Source organism: Zea mays, chromosome 7 (genome assembly GCF_902167145.1).
Source record: "Zea mays cultivar B73 chromosome 7, Zm-B73-REFERENCE-NAM-5.0, whole genome shotgun sequence".
NCBI lineage: Eukaryota > Viridiplantae > Streptophyta > Magnoliopsida > Poales > Poaceae > Zea > Zea mays.
In genome coordinates this window covers 14828912-14844558 of record NC_050102.1, presented here as the reverse complement: position 1 = coordinate 14844558, position 15647 = coordinate 14828912, and the positions used below count along the sequence as shown (strand labels likewise).

At 42.0% G+C, this 15647-nt stretch overlaps 1 long non-coding RNA gene across 7 annotated transcripts; it reads right to left on the bottom strand.

The window, feature by feature from the left end:
* Positions 1-747: 747 nt before the first annotated feature.
* LOC103632078 (uncharacterized) lies at positions 748-13146 on the bottom strand. 7 transcript variants are annotated; one of them, XR_004851364.1, is made up of 7 exons: positions 10642-13146; positions 6394-10537; positions 3127-3224; positions 2715-2968; positions 1996-2183; positions 1354-1513; positions 748-1249 (listed from the first exon to the last, which is right to left on the bottom strand). It is a non-coding gene; the product is annotated as an uncharacterized lncRNA (long non-coding RNA). The 7 variants fall into 7 exon arrangements; XR_002263706.2 differs by having other exon boundaries at positions 6394-13130; XR_002263704.2 differs by having other exon boundaries at positions 10428-13130.
* Between the last annotated feature and the right edge of the window lie 2501 nt (positions 13147-15647).

Below are 15647 nucleotides of genomic sequence, written 5' to 3'. Positions count from 1 at the left end.
AGCCGGTAGTACTATTTCAGCAGGAGCAACATCGTCTCCACACATTCTTAGATGTTTAGTTAAAAATCACCCCGAAGAAGAAGAAAGTGTAATCTAGCCACTTAAATTGTAATATGTGAAGTGCAGTGTGTACCGGTATGTGAACTTGTTTGAAACTGTAATTTGTGAAATGAACTACTGTTCTCTAGTGAAAATAGTCTAGAATTCATTCATGATCTCAAGCACTACTTTCTAGTGAAAATACTCCTCTATTTCCCTTGTACTCTATGAACTGCAGTTATTTCAGATTTCGGTAAAAATAGTCACTTAAATCTGTAGTTATTTCATATTTCTATGAAAATAGTCACTTGAATCTGCAGTTATTTCAGATTTCTATGAAACTGAACAATATTTATTTCTAAGAAACTATACAATAGTTCAAGACAAACTCAACAATAGTTCCTGAGAAACAGAAAAATAGTACATGAGAGATTGAATAATAGTTCCTAAGAAACTGAAGAATAGGTCCTGAGAAACTATACAATAGTTCATGAGAAAATAGTCTCTAGTTCTTGAGAAACTTAAAAATAGTTTAGTTGAAACTGAACAAAAGTTCCCAAGATACTGAAGAATAGTTTTCGAGAAACTATAAATAGCCTCAGTAGTACTGAGAAAATAGCCTCAACAGATATTTCAGATTTCATATAAACACAAGTACACAGACTTAGCCATTTAGAGCCATAATGTACACAGATTGCTAGTACCTCATTCACAGAAAGCAGTATTTTCTTAAACATATGCTTTTTAGCCACAACAGGCACAAGTACATAGATTTAGCTCAGTAGTACAAGTGCAATGCATTACCTCATCACTACTACACTTAATACAAAAGGAACTACAGTGTGTACGCAGTACCACACAATTCACTAAATACAGAAGGAACCGCATTACCAAACAGTTCACTGAATACAAAAGTAACTGCATTACCAAACACACAGTACAACACTTAATGCAACCAACCAAAAGTAATACAAACAGATAGCATCCATGGCGCAGCCCGCCTTGTGCGCAGCAACGGCGACAAGCTACACAGACGCGACAACCTTCTTCTCAACGACCATAGCTGCGCTGTCGGCTTCCTCCGCAGCAACTGCAGTAAAGAACATTCATAATATTTTAGCATGTATTTTCAATGCGTCTACTGTAATGCCAATATTCATTGGCCATTCAGCTTTATAACCCAACAAGATGTCATCCAGCAAATCAAGGCCTAGCAGTAAAGAATCAAGTAGTTAGCAGTTTGAGAAATAGAACTTTTTTAGTAAACAAGCTGCATATATAGTAGGTAGAGACAATCTCAGATGAAACTATTACCACATGTAGAGACATCAAAAGAATCAATAGGTGGCTCCCTCATGTATATAAATTATCTTTCCTTATAAGGATCCGAATCACATGAAGATCTTTGCAATACCAATTCCATAAGCCCTTGGATTTCCGATCTTTTCTGCTCAGATTTAACAAATGACCATTTCTGCATGGGAGAAGTTCAAAATTGAGTGGACTCGTACAGGTTGAAAAAAACATGACCTATAACTAAAATCATAATTTAGAATGAGGGACCATATATAGGTTGCAAGCCATCTGTTGAAGATTGCAGACTTACATTAATGAGAATGTTCACGAAACGTTTTGAAGTTCAACGATAAATTGGTGTTTGAGAGATCTATTTTCATGTTTGGTTTTTAAACAAACTATTTGTTTTATTATCCAAAAAACAGACTATATGTTTCTTCAACCTACAATAACTAATTGCTATGTGCATATTTTTAGCTTAAACAATCTTATTCATTGATCTAAAAGGGTAGCTTGTACTCCCTCCATTCCAAATTGTAAGTCATTTGGGACTGTGCTAGCCAAAATGCTTGAGATAGCCCATTGTTCAACCTACCTTATCTACAATGTGAAAAAGCTATCTGAACCAAGAGCGTTATCTTAGTGGTGTCAGTGACTTACCTCAAGTAGTTCATTTAACTATCTTTGAACCTCAATTTGCATCTGAAGTACTTCACCAATTTGAATGGTCATGTTATCATCACATTCTTGAGACTGACATGGTAGTAGTCCGAGATGTGTTGTGGTTGTGAGGTGTCACCATCAGGATCTTCTAGAATCGAATCATGCCTAATGGTTGGCATCTAGATCTGCACACGAATAAGTCAGTGTCTCTTCCATGATAACTACAAGGTTCAGTTAGATACACAAATCATGTAATTCACTTGTAACATAATTTCTCTACACAGTATCATCCTATCTCTTTCTATTTCATCCTAACCAATTTCTCTACACAGTTCCTGATTCAAAATTATGGTATTTATTAGTAATGTATGCAGGCTGAACTGGAAGTAGAGAGAACCATCCAACATGGCACATAAAGAGAGAAAGCGCCCATAAGTGTACAACCTATCTCTTTCTATTTCATCCTAACCAATTTCTCTACACAGTTCCAGATTCACTTATAAAGCAAGTGATCTGAAGTCACTATATTCACCAGTTGACGACTAAGAAAGCGCCCATAAGTGTACAGCATTGCCGTGAAAAAAAGTGCCTACAATAGGAAATAATACTTGGGCATAAACGTCATAACGGGAAAAAATACTGCTGAAAGCATGGTAGCTGTGAAATTGACAAATTTCTGTTTAAACTTGGTAGAATCAAAATGAACCATTGCTTACCAATTCAGGACCCTGAACCCTGGCAGTTGTTTCTCTTCACTGGATTTTCTGAGTAAGTTGAAAAGTTCTCTTGCCATGTATATTTGAATCACAACCACCATAGCCCAGATATATAGATGACCCATATAAATAATAAAGGCAAAGCCTCCAATCATCCATACTGTAGAATACGTATGGGTAAGCACTGATTTATATTTGTCCTGATCACTGACAAGCAATGGTTGTCCATTAACTCTATTCCCATCTATGGTAGCCTGAAAAAATGACCAATATTAGTACGAAAAAGAACACCTAAAACAGGTTGTTGCTCTAGGTTGAACCATGTTTCAGTGTATTAGCTGAAATCTAAAGAGGGAGAGAGAGAGAGAGATCAAAGCGCAATAAAGAGCAAAAGGAACAAGAAATTACTAACCTCAGTTGGATGTTTGCGACGTCTTACACGGCCTACATGAGAAGCAGAAACATTGCTAGAGCTTGTGTCCCTTTACATCATTGGTACTCAAAAAGTTACTAAAAAGAAAATAAAAGGCAACAGTCAATCAGACCAGATTTGATTATAAGATGAAATTCAAAATGTGTAGAAATCAACACATGTATGAGATAATCTATGGGCATTAGAACTGATTAAAAAATCCGTGGAACAAAACACTTGATCAGTGCTCTGCTAAAAATTCAATGGTACACTAATTGAACACCGGCAAGCAAAACTCATTATAACAATAAATCCAAAGGGGTCTCAAACACAGAGCATGCGGACAGCGGGTTCAGATGAAACTGAACCCCAGACAGTTTTGGAAAAACGAACACAAACCAGTATTCCCCAAAAGGCAAACTGCTTTAGATGAACTGGAGCATCGTACCAGTCCCACGAAGGAATGCTTGGATTTGAGGGACGATAAAGGAACTAACAAAACGAGCAAGCATCCATCTAACTCCAATCAATCTAGGGTTCCTCGCCACTCCAGAACATCCAACTCCAATCAATCTAGGGTTTCTCACCAAAACAGCTAGGTGCCATGTTTTAAACGGAGGAGACCTGCAAAGCTGGCTAAGCGCGACCTCGCCAGGCCAGGGTACGGGAAGAGCAATGGAGGAAGCGGATTGGTGTGAAGAGCCGCCTATGATTAATTTTTCCTCGGTAGTCTCCCGTAACCGTAACCCAGAAAAAATATGTATTGCTTACTTCCTGTGGCACGTTAGTACTTTGTCAAGTTGAAAGGGAAATGTGCCCTTGGGCCATTTCTAAGTATTTTGGTGATTAAGTGTCCAACACAAATGGTTATGTGTTAAACTATGCCAAATGATGGACAAAGTGCAAATCAATACAAAGATATGATTCTAGACTTAGTACATTGGTTTTAGTGTACTAACATATTTGTCTAAGTGCTAGAATCAGAGAAAAGACAAATGGAAAAGACTTGGCTCGAGCAGCCAAGACTCTGCTCAGTCTAGGTGCACCGGACAGTGTCCGGTGCGCCAGGCTGGCTCTGGTGAAAAGGCCGCTCTCGGGATTTCGTCGGCGGCGTACGGCTAAAAATCACCAGACTGTCCGGTGGTGCACCGGACTGTCCGGTGAGCCAACGGTCGGCCGAGCCAACGGTCGGCCGCGCAATCCGCGCGTGACGCGTGGCCGGGCCACTGGTCTGATGGGGGCACCGGACTGTCTGGTGTGCACCGGACAGTGTCCGGTGCGCCAACGGCTCCAAATCTTCAACGGTCGGCTGCGCCAGAACAGGAAAGAAATCTGCACCGGACAGTGTCCGGTGGTGCACCGGACTGTCCGATGCACCAGTCGACAAAAGGCAAGAATTGCCTTCCTGGATTGCTCTCAACGACTCCTAGCTGCCTTGGGGCTATAAAAGGGACTCCTAGGCGCATGAAGGAGTAAACCAAGCATTCTTTGATCATCTCTTAGCACCAAGACATCTCTCTAGCGCATTTGATTCGTTGTGATAGCAATTTGAGCTCCTCTTGAGTTGAGAACTCCGTGTGTGATCTTAGAGCTCGAGTTGTGACTTGTGTGCGTGTTTGTGCGTGTGCTTTGAGGCTTGTGTGTGTTGTCTTCCCAATCTTACATCTGTGCTTCTTTGTGATCATCTCATTGTAAGGGCGAGAGGCTCCAAGTTGTGGAGATTCCTCGCAAATAGGAAAGAGAAAAGAAAGAAGAACACCGTGGTATTCAAGTTGATCATTGGATCACTTGAAAGGAGTTGAGTGCAACTCTCGTCCATTGGGACGCCACAACGTGGACTAGGCAAGTATTGCACTTGGCCGAACCACGGGATAAATCCTTGTGTCTCTTGTGCTTGTTCTCACTGTGTCAATTGTGGTTCACAAGAGCTCTCCTTAGCCACTTGATTTCATTGTGCTAACACTTAATCAAGTTTGTGGCTTTAACTTTCAAGTTTTTACAGGATCACCTATTCACCCCCCTCTAGGTGCTCTCAATTGGTATCAAAGCCATTCTCTTCACGAAAGGGACTAATCGCCCGAAGAAATGGATTCTAAGGGAAAGGGGATGGTGGTCAACGATAAGGAGAAGGAGTCCATCTTCAACGAGCCGAGGGACGACAAAGCCACTAACTCCGGCTCGAGTCAAAAGAAGAAGGACAGGAAGAAGAAGAGGTGGATCAAGAAGATAGTCTACTACGACAGCGACGAGTCTTCCTCTTCCCAAAAGGATGATGAATACGAGAAGAAAAAGAAAACGGTTAACTCGAACTTCTCTTTCGATTATTCTTGTATTATGCAAAGTTCCAATGCTCATTTGCTTTCCATTCCACTTGGTAAACCTCCTCACTTTGATGGAGAGGACTACGGATTTTGGAGTCACAAAATGCGTAGTCACTTGTTCTCTCTCCATCCAAGTATATGGGAGATAGTAGAAAATGGAATGCAATTTGATAGTACGGATAGTCCCATATTTATCAATGAACAAATTCACAAAAATGCACAAGCTACTACTGTTTTGTTAGCATCATTGTGCAGGAAAGAATATCATAAGATGAGCGGCTTGGATAACGCCAAACAGATTTGGGACACCCTCAAGCATGAGGGAAACGACGTCACCATGCTCACCAAGATGGAGTTGGTGGAAGGCGAACTAGGAAGGTTCGCGATGATCAAGGGGGAGGAGCCAACTCAAACCTACAACAGGCTCAAGACCCTGGTCAACAAAATAAGGAGCTATGGAAGCACGAGATGGACGGACCACGACATCGTCAGGCTTATGCTAAGGTCCTTCACCATCCTTGATCCGCATCTTGTAAACTCTATTTGTGAAAATCCTAGGTACAACAAGATGACGCCCGAGGAGATACTTGGAAAGTTCGTAAGCGGGCGAATGATGATCAAGGAGGCAAGATATGTTGATGAGGCGTTAAATGGCCCAATCCACGAGCCTCAAACCATTGCTCTAAAAGCAACAAGTAGCAGGGAGGCGCTACCTAGAAAGGTGGCGCAAGTTGAGGCGGCCGGGCTAAATGAAGATGAAATGGCCCTCATCATCAAGCGCTTCAAGACGGCGCTCAAAGGTCGCAAGGAGCATCCCAACAAGAGCAAGACGAAGGGGAAGCGCTCCTGCTTCAAGTGTGGTAAGGTTGGTCACTTTATTGCTAATTGTCCTGATAATGATAGTGACCAGGATCAAGAAAAGAAGAGGGAAAAGAAGAAGACTTACAAGAAAGCGAAGGGCGAGGCACACCTTGGCAAAGAGTGGGACTCGGATTGCTCTTCATCCGACGACGAAGGACTTGCTGCCTCTGCCTTCAACAAATCATCCCTCTTCCCCAATGAGCATCACACCTGCCTCATGGCAAAGGAAAAGAAGGTATGCACTAGGAATAATACTACATATGCTTCTTCAAGTGATGATGAATCTAGCGATGATGAAATAGACTATGCAAGTTTATTCAAAGGTTTAGATAGAACTAAAATTGATAAAATCAATGAATTAATTGATGCTTTGAATGACAAGAATAGATTGTTAGAAAAGCAAGAGGATCTTTTGTATGAAGAGCATGATAATTTTGTAGATGTCCAAAAATCTCTTGCTTTAGAAGTTAAAAGGAATGAAATGCTTTCTTGTGAATTATCTACTTGCCATGAGACTATTTCTAGTTTAAAAAGTGTTAATGATGATTTAAATGCTAAGCTAGAAGTAGCAAATATAGATCTAATTCTTGTGTAGAACATGTAGTGATATGCAATAGGTGTAAGGACTTTAATGTTGATGCATGTGTTGAGCACCTTACTTCTATTGCAAAACTAAATGGTGAAGTGGCTAGTCTTAATGCCCAACTTAAGACTAGCAAAAATGAATTTGATAAACTAAAATTTGCAAGGGATGCCTACACTGTTGGTAGACACCCCTCAATTAAGGATGGGCTTGGCTTTAAGAGGGAAGTCAAGAACTTAACAAGTCATAAGGCTCCCATCTCCGCCAAGGAGAAAGGGAAGGCCCCTATGGCTAATAGTGTTCAAAAGAATCATGCTTTCATTTATAGTGATAGAAAATTCTCTAGAAATGCTTATAGGAATTACTCTTATGATTCATATGCTATGCATGCTTCTAGTTCTTCTATTGTGCATGATATGCCTAGGAAAAATGTTATTCATCATATGCCTAGGAGAAATGTTGTTCATATACCTAGGAAAGCAAGTAATGAACCTTCTACAATTTATCATGCTTGCAATGCTTCCTTTGCAATTTGTAGAAAGGATAAGAAAGTAATTGCTAGGAAATTAGGGGCAAAATGCAAGGGAGATAAAACTTGCATTTGGGTTCCTAAGGCTATTGTCACTAACCTTGTAGGACCCAACAAGAGTTGGGTACCTAAGACCCAAGCCTAAATTTGCCTTGAAGGTTTATGCATCCGGGGGCTCAAGCTGGATTATCGACAGCGGATGCACAAACCACATGACGGGGGAGAAGAAGATGTTCACCTCCTACGTCAAGAACAAGGATTCCCAAGATTCAATCATATTCGGTGATGGGAACCAAGGCAAGGTTAAAGGACTAGGAAAAATAGCAATTTCGTCCGAGCATTCCATTTCTAATGTGTTTTTAGTAGAATCGCTCGGATATAACTTGTTGTCCGTTAGTCAATTTTGTAATATGGGGTATAATTGCTTATTTACAAATGTAGATGTGTCTGTCTTTAGACGGAGTGATGGTTCATTAGCTTTTAAGGGTGTACTAGACGGCAAACTCTATTTAGTTGATTTTGCAAAGGAGGAGGCCGGTCTAGATGCATGTTTAATTGCTAAGACTAGCATGGGCTGGCTGTGGCATCGCCGTCTAGCACATGTGGGGATGAAGAACCTTCACAAACTTCTAAAGGGAGAACATGTGTTAGGACCAACAAATGTGACTTTCAAAAAAGATAGACCTTGTGTAGCTTGTCAAGTAGGTAAACAGGTGGGAAGTGCTCATCACAGCAAGAATGTAATTACCACATCAATTCCTCTGGAGTTACTTCATATGGACCTCTTCGGACCCGTCGCCTACCTAAGCATAGGAGGAAGTAAGTATGGTCTTGTTATAGTTGATGATTTTTCCCGCTTCACTTGGGTATTCTTTTTGCAGGATAAAACAGAAACCCAAGGGACCCTCAAGCGCTTCCTAAGGAGAGCTCAAAATGAGTTTGAGCTCAAGGTGAAGAAGATAAGGAGCGACAACGGGTCCGAGTTCAAGAACCTTCAAGTGGAGGAGTACCTTGAGGAGGAAGGAATCAAGCACGAGTTCTCCGCTCCCTACACACCACAGCAAAATGGTGTGGTAGAAAGGAAGAACAGGACACTCATTGACATGGCGAGGATGATGCTTGGAGAGTTCAAGACCCCCGATGTGGCAGAACCTCCCAAGTTATCGGGCCCACATGCACCTGTCCTTGTCTCAAAGACCTCAGACGGCTATGCTTGTGCACCAAATAACTTAACAGGATCCGTCCGAGTGTCCCAAGGACCTCAGATAAACCACTTACAACCAGAACCGGGATTAAGTAAACACAAATCACACACCAAAAATTTTACAGCGGAAATCTTATTACCAAATTTTACATGTTACATCAAGTTTTACAATGTACATGATCGGAGTGGTTACAAAAGTGATTCAAAGAAATAAGTTTGAATTGTTATAAATTGTTTATAAGTTTGAAATATATGCTAGCTCAAGTGACCATCCTCAATAAGATAAAGATGGGGTATACTTATATAAGAAGGCCGAGCCCACCGACACTTAACACCATCAACAGCAGCACAAAACTATAACCTGAAAAAAAAACAGGGAATAAAACCCTGAGTATGGAATTACTCAGCAAGACTTACCCGACTAAAGAAAAGACTCTCAAGGATATGCTGGATTTGGGAATCAAGGAGAGGCTTTAGCAAAAATCAACTTAGATACTTTTGCAGAATTAGCTTACTAAAGTGAGTCCTTACTTTCAATATTTTAACGCCAGATTAAATATTAATAGACTCTGTTTGCATCTGGTCTAATTTCACCATCTCATCAATACAACATCATTTTTATTCATGAGGTTCACATCCTGACTTAGGTTGCAGGGCAGCGATCAAGTCTCCACTCTCCGGGGATATAACGGCGATCCGAATCGATTTACTCAGCTGAGGATCTCTAACCACACGACATATGTAGCACTTAACCCTTGCATATGTCAACCGTTCCCACAGATCCTCCACAACGTGAACCGGTTCGCGCTACCCGGGAGCACAGTACTCCTCCATCCAGCCTCTAGCCAGGAGGGTACACGCTACTCCCACCATCTCCCACGCCCAGTGCGCGGTTGTCTTTTCACGTATGGAATAGCCGGGTTCAAGCTTACCCTGTCCCATTTCCAGGGCATGTGGCCAGTTAAGATAGTCCTTGATCATACAGGCCTACATACGCATCCAATCCTTAATTGACCCGGACGGAACATCACCTGTTCCTAGCCCAAGTCCCGATTTAAGTATTTCCACCCTTAGGATTGTTTTGTGTTCCTAAGGATGAAAAGAGCATTATAGGGAACCTTGCAGTAAGATCCCACCATGCTCCCAATGAAAATATCCGTGCAGGTAGAAGTCATCCTTCCTCAGGATCATCCTGAGCTAGGCATAAGTGCAAAGGACAAACTCTATCTGCCTATAAGCAGGGCTAAGCATTTTTTTGTAAATCATATTTTGATACTTCACCAGAAGTATCTATAAAAGGGATGGATATCAAGGTAGCCAATGCATCAAAGGGTTTTCAAGCAACTCCTATAAACTTAATGCACATTCACTAGACTTAAAGTGTGTAAAAATAATTTAAAAATACAAGGAAGGGGTTGCATGCACCGGGGCTTGCCTGGGTAACACTAGGTTAGTGTTTGTTAGGCGACCACTTGACGAGCACCCATTGGCTTGGCACTCGTTCAGATTATCCATCTTCCGGTTCGTTCATCAGCATCATCCTGCGGATTAGCCCGCGCTTGGTATCGACTTGACTCTTTTCCTTCGTCTTACTTGATTAATTATCGTACCTCATGAGATGCACAATGCACATGTATGAGCATAAAGTATCCGGATGATACAAAAAAGAGAATCAAATATTTAGCGGCAAGACATCGACACAATCCTACGAAAGCACTAGACATCTATAACTCACTAAACACAACAATCACGATTTTTCTAGTTTTACTAGATTTAACTAGCGGGAATAATAGATCAGCTTACCCTGATCGAATCGACCTGATAACCGCGAGGGCGACGACAACTTGGCGATGAGGTGAGCGAGACGTCGCAGCACGCGGAGTGAACTCAGGACGATATCGAGAGCGCCGATGCTGCCGTAGCGAGATCGAGACAAGGACGAGGATGACAATCAGGTGTAGCGAGACAACAGAGAATAGATGGCACAATAGACGCCTCCACGGCGGCATCACAGTACCACTGTGAGGTCTAGTAGTAGCTGACAACGCCGGCGAGTTCCACAAGCCGGAACGTGCACAACATCAAAACGGACGAGCATGTGACCCGGCGACCCAGCACAGGCACACACGAAACCGAGCTCCATGGCCAAGCGCTTGAGTCGGTGAGCGTGCAGCCGTGGAAAAGAAACGACGACTGGAGGTGCTGCCTGGCGAAGGAAAGAACGCGCCCGACTTTGGCTAGAACCAGCGGCACGATGGCTTGAAGACTGAGCGAGGCGAGCAACGTGTTGGAGTTGCTGGGGAGCTCGCGCGTCTGGGAAAATCTAACGTCGACGAGCAGGAGCGAGCGTTCCTGGTGCTGGAGCAGCCCGGCCAGCAGTACGAAGCGCGCAGTGGTGCAGTGGTGAGATGGGTGGCGTGGGTGATTCCCAGGGTGTTCAACGCATCTTGTGAAGGAAGTTTCCAGGAGCTGAATACGTGGGAAATAAATGACGTGAATGAGATGCAGAGGTGGCGTGAGGAAGAGCTTCAGTACGTGGCCGGTTGCACAGCACAGAGGGAGAGATACGTGAGGAAATTCTCCTTCCAGCTATCTCTATCCGTATGAGAGAAAAAGAATACGGTAGCTCTTGGGATAAGAAGAAGAGTAGGCGGTGGGGATATTCCATGGAGATAGACATGCTCTAGAAAATAAAAGGGATGAGGATGGCTGAGACATAGGCGAGCATGTTGAACCCTGGCCCCCAAAACTGACACAAGTTTCAGTTTCCAACTTGCAAAACAGAGGGAATTGAAGGACGATTTTCTTCCAGTTCTAAGTAATGACAGGAAATCAATGCTTAATAAGAATGGTTCTCCGATAATAACTCTTTATATTTGGTGTAATGATCATCCACCAAAGTTCAGGAATTAATAATTAGAAGGGTCCAAAACTGAGAGGAATATGTGTCTTCTAAAAATTCAGAAAAGCTGAATCACGTTTCAGATTCCAAAACTGCACCTGGCGCCAAATGAACCCCCATCTTTAAACCCCTTTGATCCTCACTAGTGCAAGCAATACATGCCAATCTTAGTTAACAAAGATTGTTCCCAACACATAGATTTAAATGTTTGCTGCAGCAGCCTTAGGTCAAAGATTCATGGATCAAAAGTTATGGTGCTTCAAAGTGGGATGAAAATACTGAAATTCAGATTCAGCTAACTGAACCAAAAGCTGAACTCGCACCTGACAGAGAGAGTTTGAACACAATTTACTCCAACACCAGTGCATCAACCTACAACGGACCTATACCAAGATTGCTCACTGATACACAGTCTTCAACTTTGTTTTAATGGTTACTATCAAAAGCTCAACTGACCTCAAGTTATCGAGCACCAAAGTTGGGGCAGCACCAGCGAACTCAACAATTCAGCCTAGCTGAATTTGGTTCAGCACACCAATGTCTGACATAGCGACTTGGAGCAGCATTTTCTCCCCTTTCTAAACAAGCTCAAGGAGATGAAACTTAATAGAAGTTACTCACCACACTACCCTCTAAGACTTCTCTGTGGAGAGTGCATGCCATAACATCAAAAGTTTATCACAACAGAGATCTGAAGTTTGCTAAAAATGCTGAAACTGCACATCAATTTCTGAATCGAAGTCCAGAAATCACAAGTCTGACAGCTCCACTTTGGACCACCTTTTCTCCAAGTTCCAAGTAGCTTTAGGGATATGACCTTTAACCAAAGTTACACACCAACATGTGGTCTTCAAACTTGATACATCAATCTTAGCCCAAAACCACATGGATCAGGCACCACAAAGCTCCAAAGTTGAGCCAAACACACTGAAATTCTGACTTGGACAATTACACCAAGTCTGAAATCCAAACCTGTCAGCCTCTCTTTGGACCAGATTTACACCCAGTTGCACATGGTTTTAGGGGCAGGTTGCCTAAGCAAATTTGTATCCCTAGTATAGCTCTACAACCTTGTTATAATGTCCACCTTCAAACTGTTTATAGATCAAAAGTTATGAGGACCCAAAAACAGCTAGTTGATATTATTTTCAGCATACTTCAAATCTGATTCAAAACTGAATTAAGCATTTTACTCGGTTCGGTTCTAATTACCTCGGTCTGCTTAATTGTTAAATAACGACAAAACCTGTGAACCCCTTTTAATTACATAGATTATCGAAATGAAAATGGCACCAAACTCGAACCCTTGCGAGATAATTAAAATTTAGTGTCCATTTTATTCATCGCTATCACGTGTTAAGGTCCGCACTCGTGGTCGAGCAGACGATAAACACCTGGGGTGTTACAACCCTCCCCCCTTAAAAGAATCTCGTCCCGAGATTCAGAACGAAAGACTTTTAAGAGCAGAGAATAATGTAACTCCTGTCCATATCAGCGGTAACCATAAAACAGCTCCAAGCAAAGGCGGGTGTCTCAGAATATGGTTTCTCTAGTGGACATAACATGCATTGCCTTAAGCTAATTTAGAAATGTCCACCAATAGAGACGATGTCTGCCAGAGGAACACATAAGGTTCCATGTGCAGTTTGCTTTTTCTGATAACACTGTACTATTTGAGTCTGTTGGGCGAGCGGTGGATACACGATTTTACCCAAAAATAATCAGATGCAACCTCTTGGGTAAAACACACAGAAAGAGGTTTACCAACAAGTGGTTACAGGAAATTCATAGCACAGGGGACGTGTGTGGATGTCGAATACGGTCGCGGTTAACATGTGGCTAACCCGAGAATTCAAGTCCACGAAATATGGTATAGATTCTAGAGAATTACCAGCGGAGGGATCTGTAGATACGGACTTTACAACCAGTCCATTTTATCGAGCACTAGGCATGGCTCGACCTGATCGCACATGCTGGAAAAGCACACGTGAGGCGATCGGGGCATGACTAGAGCGATGATTAGGGGGTTATCAGTCGATTTTAACTTAATCTTTGTAATAACTTTCTTAGGATGGGTTGAACCAAAGTGAGTTTAGACAACTCGATAAAACGATCTCTAAACTCAACATTCGTTCATTGGGCAGTTACAAGTTAGTAAAAACCAACTTGTTGAACTACTTTTGACATCGAGCAAGTCCTCTCAGTACCATCGGTAAGCCAATGTTTGAGAGTTCACTCATATCACCAGGTGATCATGCACATGGGTAGTAATCCATTTGGTCATGTTGTTCATCCGTTTTTGCATGCGAGATGAACCATCCACTTGGTTAGGGAATACATGGATTAAATAGGAGAGCGAATGAACAAACTCCTGCATCTCAGCAGCAGGGAAAACCAATCTCCATTTTGAGAGCTAATTACCTGTCTTCCAACACTAAAAAGCTCCAAGGGTTCACCTTTACACAAAGGATGCAAAGGGAACGTGTATGTGTGAAGTCACCATCAAAGTCAAGGAAAAGAGACCACACATGAAAGGGATATGCCCTTTTGATCCAACAGAGATGATAGATGTTGCTTGATCACTTGACAAACAACATAGAAATTTTTTTAAGGGAAAGTCCACGAAAGATTACACATCAGTGTAATTCCATAGTGGATCATGACTAGAGACTTCGGTACCGGCACACGCCAAGCAGCATAACCTTGCGTGTACATTCACAAGGGGCTCTCAGTTCCGCAGCGGCACCATAAGTCATTAATCATGACACCATCACCGAACTGGCACCAATAATGAATCTCACATGGTAAAACTAGATTGTGCCAGGATAACACATTGATATAGTCTCATAATGGATTACAACTACTAACCATGATACCAGCGCGTGCCGAGCAGCACAACCATGTGTATGCATCCACAGGAGGCCCTCGATTTTGTCGCGGCACCATCAGTTTTAATCACAACACCATTATTAGACATAACCAATAAGAAATCTCACGCGACACAAATGAATTGGGCAAGGGTGACATTATACAAGGAGATACTCCACCTGTAAGAATGGTTACAAGTAGAGAACCAAATAGATTATGGCCCGATGAAATGAACAAGACATGACCATAACTTAAACTTGATGAGAGAAGTACGATGGGAGACCGATACTTCAGCCACAAGCATATTTCTATGCCCATCACAGAGATTACAAGGTCAAGGATTAGTATCTGATTAGATACAGAGGAAAACAATCATAAGATTGAGTTGATATGCCTTAGATAGATATGAGGAAACCAAAGGCATCAAAGTCAAGAAAATGGTCGGACATGCCTTTCCTAGGTTAGGTTGATGAAGCAACATGGCCATTCTTAAGAACAGGCAAACTGGATAAGAGACATCAGCTTGTACCAATTGTCAAGGGCATGGTCTAAGATGGAAATATGAGTCGAGATTCTTATTTTAAGCTTAAGTACCCTTTTTTGTCCAATGAAGAAATTATCTAAGCATTGTTTGTATAAGTTTGGGTCAAGGAGGGGTAACGGAAAAATGAACTTTGGGTCATGGTTCATCAACTAAGAACATGGCCTAGATTTGGGTTTAGGCAAACAAGTCACTAACTTTCTATTAGTATATCAAGCACAAGAGCAAACACCATTTGCACTAATGGTCAAATTAAAACAGCCTGAAAGCTATCTAAACATGTAGCTTTAAAACACCATATTATTTACAATCAATGGTTACTGGAATAAAGATGAGAGAAGCATTTTGGGTGTATAAGTGACAAACATAATGTGACAATCAGGATGCATGCTCGTCCTACACGTCCTCACTGATTTTGCCAACATACTGTGGCAATAGTGTTCTATCTCGGTGGCATACTTACGACTCTCACGGTGTTTTTCTAGTCGTCAACTACACATACGTTTTCGAGGTTAGTGTACCTGCAGAAAATTCCATCACAGCCCATTTTCCCAATGATGCAATTCAAACATGACAGTTTATCACAATTTATACTCCATATATTTCTATATGGAGGCCAGCTCATCATTAAGCGTCGAGCCACGCATAGGCGCCGTTGCCACACTTTAACCATAGGGCAACTCATTATGGTAACTCACCTTCTTACCTGAGC